Source organism: Lolium rigidum, chromosome 7 (genome assembly GCF_022539505.1).
Source record: "Lolium rigidum isolate FL_2022 chromosome 7, APGP_CSIRO_Lrig_0.1, whole genome shotgun sequence".
NCBI classification, from domain to species: Eukaryota; Viridiplantae; Streptophyta; class Magnoliopsida; order Poales; family Poaceae; genus Lolium; species Lolium rigidum.
In genome coordinates this window covers 343,147,108-343,156,836 of record NC_061514.1, presented here as the reverse complement: position 1 = coordinate 343,156,836, position 9,729 = coordinate 343,147,108, and the positions used below count along the sequence as shown (strand labels likewise).

The window sequence follows — 9,729 nt, the reverse complement described above, 5'->3', positions numbered from 1 at the left end:
CCCTCTGGGAAAAATGAAAGCTCCATATAGACTTAACATTTCGCTGCTGGTGAAACTAATACACTGGTTACATCACTATGTTTCTGTTCATCCATGACTGCAAAATAATGGTCATCGATCCTGGTAGAGATAATGAAATGTTGAGAGCTCTGTATCGAAACATAGAAAAGTGCTTTGAAACTAAGAAAGATGCATCTTGTTTTTCCTCTTTGAAAAGACGGAAAGGGACTTGCAATTTACATTGATATAGAGAAGAACAACCATTCGGTTTCAAAAATAATCATGCTACAAATTTAAGTAAACAGTGAACTCTGTCTTCATGCATCAACAGAACATGGACAGTGAACAATGAGGTAACAGTTTGGAACTGAAAATGGTCACAAACATAGCCTCTATGGAGACTGGAAGGTAATTCTCAAGATATTTCACAAAAAAATGAGTAGGAAATCACATCTACTGGATACCAGTCTACATCGCTTCTTGTCTACCATGCACAATGGGGTTGTCAGTGGAATGGAGAATACATTGAGGTGTGCTGCTATAAGCTAGCTTCCTAGAACATGATCTATTACAAATAATGTAGAGAACATACCTCATAATTTTCATAATTTAATCAACTTTATATGATCCAATAATTGGAAATTAATGCAATGCTCCAGCCACATATAAAATGTGGAGAACCCACTTTCTTATTTAATGTGGATGAATTGTAACAATGACCTACCTGCAAACATACATGAAGAGAGGACAACTCCACATAAATCTAGCTATGATGAATAGCATATCGAGATGAATGAGAGAACTGAATCTGGTTTCATATCAAGATGTAGTAGTTTCTTTTTATAATGTATTATAAGCATGTAAAATTACTCGACAAACAAAACCATCATGCAACGTTCTCAAGGCCTAAACCTACAAAATAAACTATTACACAAGAAAACAGAAGCCTCCAAGAATCACCTAGGCTCTGATTTTGATGCCGCAGCGCAGCGGCGACCTGAAAATGCTATTTTGCCCTCCCTCTGCTCAAGTGTCAATAGGCCACCTCCAACATCATGAATCTCAGTTGCAGTAAATGTTAGCACACATGAATGAGAAACATAGAACAATGTCTCTTACTTCGATGGGAAACCTTGTGTATTCTTTGTTGCAAAACGGTTCAGATAATTTTAACTACTTGTTGTCAGCAAGATTAATAATGAAAAGATACGCAGGATTGTGAAAATATAACAACAATTATAAGCATCAATCTGGCAACCGGACACAAAGGAATTCCATAAGTAGCACTTTCTTTAATTTGGTAAAGCAAATGATGAATCCGATCTTATGCTATGAATCCAATTGTTAAACAAAAAAGCTCATATGTAAAGCTAACTATTTCACATGGGTTAGGGTTTAGGGCTATTAGGACTTACGATGCCCATCTTGTCAGCCTTCATTAGGTGGAAGTCATCCGGAGAGAGTAAGAATGACGGGGACCGGCGCTGGATATCTCGGGGAGAGGGACGAACATATGCAGCTGCAGGATACCGCTGGAGCAAACAACGCCTACCATCGAGCTCCACCCTTTCGTCAAATACGGTTCTTGATATTATGCTCTTCCCTTTATAGATGGAAAAGTACTTGGGTTCACTTCGTCCATGCAGCGACCGACGGGAGTAAAGGCGCAGTGGCCGTAGTCCTAGGGGCATGGAAATCAGCACCTCAAGTATTGGTGGCGATGGCCAGGTTGATGCCATCGATGGCGCCGGTGAGGACAGCCCTATGCCCGTACCGGCGGCGCAGGGGCTTGCGGGGTGGAGGAAGGCGGCGTGGATGGTGGATCCGGCTATGATCCTCGACCCTGGGCGCCATTGGCGAGAGGCGTCGGGGATGGGAGGGGTCTTGCTTGGCGGTCGTTATCTCAGTCAGGTGTATGTCGCCGGAGGAGGAGAGGCACAGGGATGGCAGCATGTTGGTGAGAACGGGCATCACCGTAGGACGACGAGAAGGGACGGCGATGGCAACCCTAGCACCGTCGCTCACCTCCTTTTTCTCTCTGTGCAGGATTTTAGGAGAATGACGACGGGGCTGGTGTTTCGTCCTGGACTCTACCAGGGAAGGTCCTCTATTGTAGCACTAATCAAAAAAGAAGGATGGAGCGACCATGTGTACAGTAAAAGCAGGTAAAGATTTTTTTATTAAGAGGACAATTAATTGTGCATGAAATCCGTTGTGCGGTGATTTTTCATAGAACTTACCATTTTTGTGTGGTGGAACCTCTGTGACATAATTCGCAAAAAAAAAAAAATGCTGGCATTTGATGCGGACAGAGGATGCTTTCAATGACGACCATGAATTGCGTTGAGCGTCAAACGACCAACTCCAATTTATAATAGTAATAAAGACTCGTACATAATAGTATAGAAAGATATGTGAAAGCAAATTGGGTGTGATTCTTTCCTTTTTTGATGTTGGACTTATATGTTTCCTTATCGTGTGGTAACTCGATTGATATGCAATAAATATGTTTCTATTTTTTTCGAGCGTACGGGAACAATGTTTGATGGGCGTTTTTTAGTAGATCGACGGTTGAGATTTTCTGAATGTTTGATGTCAAAGTGCACACCATCCCCAACTCCAATATTAATAGTAAAGAAAGATTTTCTGAATGTTTGATGTCAAAGTGCAGTTGGGGATGGTTGTCACTTTGACATCAAACATCTGAGCTATCATGGCCGTTAAAATCACTCTGAACTCTTCCCTCAAACATATAAGCCACCTGCACCGTCCGATCAGATATTACAGGAACGTCGCCCCTCATGTCCCGCACGGGCATTCAAATACTTGCCGAAAAATCCCTGAAAGCTTGCTACAATCTCGTGCGTTCATTAAGCATTCCCAAAATCTCATTATATGGCACTAACAACGCCTACTTTTCCAGAAATACCATGCGTGCCATCAAATCTCCTCTTACTTTCCAAAAACACCATGCTCCTATCCATCTCCATCCCTCGATGGCAACTCTTCCTCGCCTTCCGAGCCTAGCCTGAAATCTCGTCTCTCCCTTCCCCTCCTCTCCCCATCTCCATCTCGATCTGTGCACGACCGTGGCTGCAAGGCTACACCGGGACTTGTTAGTGGCCAGACCTAGAGCGATGCTGACGCCAGCTGGAGAGAAACGGAGTTGTCACGCCTTAAGGTAACCCATGTCCATCAGTGAAGCTGCGCTGGACCAACGACGAACCGGTTTGAATGCGCAAGGCTCCCATAGTCCTAGATCTCCGGCCGGCGGTAGCTGAATCGCGACTCCTATCCCCTCCCCCTCCCCGTCTTTCTTTGTTCTCTTTTCTCTGATTTTTGGTTGCATGATACAGGTGTGTCAGTTAGAGAGGACCGGGGACAAGTATATGAGCAGTATCACAGTAGTACCAAAGTATTGGGTGGCAGCAGCATCGTGTTGAAGAAAGGATGGATGGCACGCAGTCGAGCAGACTCTTCATCACCTCATGAGGTCAGTTATCCATCCTTCCATCAAGAACCGTGTTCTTTATTTGACATGGCATGTAGCTCACTCTTGTGTCCGAATTTGTCATTTATTTCATCAGTTCTCTTACCTTTTGTCCATGTGCATTGCAATGGAGCAATAAAGGCGCTAGGCAACACACATTTGTAAGCATAAGATCAATTTAGTGGAAAATTTCTGAATTACTAAATACAGTTGTGATGAAATCTAACAAATAAATACCAGGGATGTGTATAAATGGTCACTACCTTGCTTCTGTGTACAGAGGTACAAAGTGCTTGAAAAAATGCCACTCCAAAGGTTTAGAGAAGACATAGGTTATCTACCATAATTATGTTGCTTCATAAATTTGTTTAAATTGATGTTTAATCGATATTGCTTCTACAATTCTTTGCAGCATAATTGATACTATGATAATCTCTTTTGTAGCTTTGTCATGCAAACAAATAAACACATAAAGCATAAGTACACATGTAATTAAATATTTGATGAATTTGAGCAGGTGCTGACCTTGGGTCTGTGCCACTACAAAAGCCAGCTCTGCCACGGCGGGCAGTCTGGTTACCATGGGCTACCAGACCCCACTAACGGGTTGGTTGCTGCAGTATGACTGGTTTTGGCAATGCCCAGAAAATATTCTCGTCTCCTCGTAGATCCATTGGCCATGGGCCGCTTGTCATTGTCTCTCTCTAAGCGAAAATTTTCCTTCCAAGTGTCATTGCTCCTACTGGTTTATCTCTTGATCATTGTCTGATGTTATTTTTGTTCTGAACTTCCCAAATATTTCGGCACGGTTTTGGAGTATATGACAGTGAGTTCAGTTTCATGCCTCAGTTTACCGTTCCATGATTCCCTTGGATACAAGGCTTTGTTGGTTTATGGTTGACTGTGGATTTTTGTATGCTATGCAATGCATGTTTGGTTGTGCTTAGGTCTCAGGGGGCAAATAAGTGGGTGTCTCGGTGATGAAATAAGGCATGGTTTTGCGACAGCTTTCAATGGCGAGCGGCTGGAGTTCACTAGCTTGCAATGAAGGGAAGTGGACTGGTGAAATTATAGTTTAGTATCTTATGCCTCAATATAGGGTTACGTGGAGGGTTTTTTGTCACGAAGGATTGCATGGTAAACCAATTGCCTAATCCTGTCACCAAGAGCAAATTTGCTTGTAATTTTATTTTTCCAGGTTGATGTTCTAAGATTTCTACTTGATGCAGGGTGCTATATGCCTCTTGGTCATATCCATATACCTGGCCGTGTAAACCCGCCAAACCATTACATTGACATTCTTGATGGCATTATGAAGCATGAGTCGGGCATTAATGCAAAACATTTACCAGTTCACTAGATGTTGTGTAAGGGATACAGAGTGCCAAAGCAACATGAAAGATAATCTCAAGGTAATGGGTGAAGAAAGCCCGCACATCGGTCTAGATCATTTGTTGTCTGGATGAACCCCTCATTAGCTCCCTGACGCAAGGAATAATTTTTTTAGAAGAAACCAACCATCTTGAGAACTGTTTGTCGAAACCTAATGATTTGTCCAGAAGAACGCCTGCGATTTTAAAATAACATAAGTTCTATCTCGGAAGGTACATCAGTATTCGCAGTGTTTCTTTCGAAATTTTTGAATGAATTTATAATCATTTACTACTTCATATATTTCATTACACGAAACAGCGGTTGCATGATGGTAGACTGCTTGGGGTTGATTTCCTGATACTAGGTCTATATGGGATCTGCTTGGGTACAATTGTGAAACTCAGCGACCGAACATTTGGGATACCTGGCTATACCATTGCCGTTTGTAAGTTCAATTATTTAGATACCTCCGTGTTGCTGCCATTTTTAATGGGGGAGTTCACTGACTGACTATCTATTCTTGGTGCACCTGTTATGTGCAAGAATTCAGCTTTGAGGTTATTTTTCACTCGAACGGCTTCAATACTTCAGAGAGAGATCTAGCATGAGCGTACTGGCCTACTTTCTTGCCAGGTCATTTTACCAAAGTCTTGAAGCCGATCATTTACCTCTCCATGTTTGACTTCTTAAAAAAAAATCTGAGATCGTAAATTGGTGAAAATTGCACCATACTACTCCCACTTGTATATTGTGTGACCAGGATAGGATACACGTTTGCCATCTGTTTCAGTCCTGGCTCAGTGCTTCTGGTATGCACCATGTATGCTGACTAATCATATTGTGCAGCCTTTTCTGATGACTGGTTGCATGTAGAGAGACTGATTTTGATATTTTTTCGCAGTGTTCTGATACCAGTGGTTTTGACCTTGTTATCCACTCAAAGGACTGCTCCTACATTCCTGAAGATGTTGAGCTATCCAAATTGGGCGCTAAAGGGCTTCATAATTGTAGACACAATTTTTTTTTAATTTTTTTCTCATGAACATTTTCTGTTAAATATTGCACGCACACGCGATATTATCAAATGCATTATTGAAGGTTATGCCTTGTTTGTGTCCTTCCATTCATGCTTATTTACCGCTCTCTTTTAGCTACAGGTATCCTAGAGTTTGGCTAATAACTGGATGCGGATTGTGATCCTGTCAGTTAATCTCATCATCATGCACGGTAGTATTCGAGTACTACAACAAACTGTGAGGTGAGAATATGAATTTCGCATGGTGTTTTTATAAGTATACAAATAATTATAAATGTTTAGATTGGTGGATCCTTTCTTGTTATTAACAATAAGGTTGTGTCACCATACTGAATTGACTTGTAAGATACACGTAGCTGTATATTTTCTCTTTCAATATGTATTTATTTAATTGGTTCACTTTCCAGTATTCATGTTAAACAGCAAGCATCGCTACATAATGTCAACAAATGTTAAGAATGATTGAGAAACAGGTTGACCTATTTGTATAGTGTAAAAGAAGCGAGGAGTTTCACTGTAATATTTCAGTTTTGGTCTTTGTAATATTTAAGTGTAAATCAAGTTGCAGAGTTATATTCTGAAAATTGGGCAGGTGGATGAGGAACGATGATGTCATTTTCATATATTATTAGATGTGTGCATGATGATTATCAGAGATAAAGAAAGCGTGAGAAGGATGTCAACATTTCTCATTTGGTGAAGGCCAATGAGCACAACAAACATAGAAGATTGAGAAATAGTGCCGAGCCAAAGGTGGGCGTACCTTCACCACCGTAAACGGAAATGTAGTTTATCTGTTTCTGCTATTTAGAATTTGCCATCTTTTTAATTTGTTGTACAACTTTCTTAGCATATTAGCCGGAGAGATTTATTGCCTGGTTATTGTTTCGCACCGTACATAGACTGTCATGTGGAATATTATGTCTCAAAAAGATTGAGAAACTACCCAAAAAGATTGATATCAGAGCATCTCCAGTCGCGTCCCTCAAAAAGCGTCCGGCACAAATGATTTGGGGCACGTTTGGGACCGCGGCGGACAAAAAGAGACCAAAAATCTGTAAAAAAAGAGACCCTTCCCAGCCGCGTCCCTCAAACAGCATCCGGATGCATGCATTTTAATAGAGGGGACCACCCCATGTGGGAAAAGTAGGTGAGAGAAAATGTGGGGAAAGAGACTAGCATGTGGGGACTAGGGGCTGCATGCATGCATGTGGACGCCTCATTTTGTGTCCGGCGTCCCCGGTAGAGACTCTACCGGGGACGCCGGACACAAAATGAGACGCTAAGAGCATCTCCAGTCGCGTCCCTCAAAAAGCGTCCGGCACAAATGATTTGGGGCACGTTTGGGACCGCGGCGGACAAAAAGAGACCAAAAATCTGTACAAAAAAGAGACCCTTCCCAGCCGTGTCCCTCAAACAGCGTCCGGATGCATGCATTTTAATAGAGGGGACCACCCCATGTGGGAAAAGTAGGTGAGAGAAAGTGTGGGGAAAGAGACTAGCATGTGGGGACTAGGGGCTGCATGCATGCATGTGGACGCCTCATTTTGTGTCCGGCGTCCCCGGTAGAGACTCTATGCATAGAGTCTCTACCGGGGACGTCGGACACAAAATGAGACGCTAATTAGCTTTGGGGACGCGACTGGACGACTTTTTCCCCATTTCTTGTCCGCGGCTCATTTGGGGGACGCGACTGGAGATGCTCTAATTAGCTTTGGGGGGACGCGACTGGACGACTTTTTTCCCCATTTCTTGTCCGCGGCTCATTTGGGGGACGCGACTGGAGATGCTCTCAATATTCTCAATTATATCATTTATCAAAAATCTTAAAATAAATCAAGAGAAGAATAAGATAAACAAGAAAATCCTATAAATCCAAAGGTATACATTTTATTTATAGTTATTATACTTAAGAACCAACAACCAATATCAATTGCAATGTAAAACAGAAGCATGTAACTTTATTATTGCATTGATCAAGAAGATCAAGAGCTTGCCACATTAGTTTGAGAAACCAAACGATAATGTTCTCGACTTCACTAGAATTTTCACATGGGTTTCACTTCACTAGAATTTTCACATGGGTATGTAAATTTCTAAACTCTTAGCAGCAATTTTAGGTGAATTTTTTAGGGAATTTAATCATCTACTTCTGAATACCTGTAAATTTTGTGTGTATTACATTTGCATGTGAGATAAGAGATTAATTGTTAGGACCGTAGTAACGCACGGGCATTCAACTAGTAATAGTAAAGATAGTGAATTGTTTTGCACTTTTACTTCGTTAAGACTTGCACAATAAATCCATAATATGTTGGCATGAATAAATAAAATGAAAAACAACAAAATCTAACGAAAGAAATGAAATACAAAATACTCCTTATTACATTTGCATATGCTTGAGTGGCCGAATTTCTTGATGTTGCCCACCACCGATGAGAATTGTAATGGCATAGTGAGAATTTCTGGATTATATTTTATTCTCTTTCTCTAATATATAATAGAAATTTGGTTTCAAAAATAGAAAGGCATCACATCATGTTCTGTCCACAAGTTGTCAGATAATGAGTCGGGAAGTTTCATTACCTGAGGACATTACGATTAGCTTGTAAATAGCCTTTCTTCTGCCCAGTTTATACTTTTTTGGCAAGAGAACCAACAATTACACAAATTAGACCGTTCAGGAAAACATTTACACAAACAATTAGAGTTATGTTCGTGCTGCCACTCTGACAGTAAACACAGTATGAACAAAAAAAACGAAAATTCAATCGAGCGGACCTTAGGGCGCCAGGACCGTATCCCGCGCGTTTGATTCAGCTGGAGATTCGTGCATGACTATTTTGCAAAACGGACCCTCCACTTTTCTCTAATCAGGACATAGGGCTACAAGGTCTTTGTATAAAAACCTCCGGATCCACTGTTGAAACCCTAACCTAGCCTCCCAGACTCCCAGCCGCCAGCAGCTCCAGACCGCCTCCCCTCTTCCTCCCGGCCAGCAGCACCTTCCCGGCTGCAGATCCGCGCCGCCTCGCTGCCCCCTTGGCCCTCTCCCTCCTCCGGCGGCGGGCGTCCTCCACCACGCCCGGGCCCAAGCTGGGAGGGTCTCCGACGCCTTGCTGCCGCCCGTCGCGCGGGATTCAAGGGGCGGGCCTCCTCGTGCCGGCCTGGAGGACCTTCTCCGGCGCTGGAGACACGGCCGCCGCCAGCCACACGGCCGGACTGCTGCGGCTCGCCTCCATTTTCTCCCCCTTTTTTTTTGTTAGATCTTGTTGAACTAGCTCGATCGGATCTGCAGTTTTTGTAAAGGATCTTATGGATCTTCTGTAGATTTTTTTCATTGATCTTCTGTAATTTTGTGATGGATCTTCTTGGATATGTACATAGATCTCTTACTACTGTGTGTGGATCCCTCTAGTTCCTGTATGAGATCTGTACGAATTTCTTGATATTAACCTGGAAACGTCAAGAACTTTTTCTTTTGTTAGATACTCATCAAGAAATTCTGAAGAACTTTAGAGAGACAAAATGGATCCATATAAAAATTACATAAGATCCATGAAAAAATCTACAGAAGATCCATTAGATCCTTTACAAAAATCTGATGAACTTTTTTTTGCCACTGTTAGATACTGATATTAAAATTTTGAAGAACTTCAGAGTAACAAAAATGGATCCACGCACAACAAGGATTTCTAAAAGTGAATTTGATAAAAGATAGGATCTTTTCGCAAAAGCGAATCACCAATCTTGATGCAATGGACGGCGGGAGATAGGGTCCTGGCGCCATAAGGTCCTGTAGGAATCCGCGTTCCAAAAAAAACAAGTC

General features: G+C 42.0%; 1 pseudogene; it reads left to right on the top strand.

Moving 5' to 3' along the window:
- The first annotated feature begins 2,146 nt into the window (after positions 1 to 2,146).
- On the top strand, positions 2,147 to 5,892 carry LOC124673559 (annotated as a pseudogene).
- The last annotated feature ends 3,837 nt before the right edge of the window (positions 5,893 to 9,729 follow it).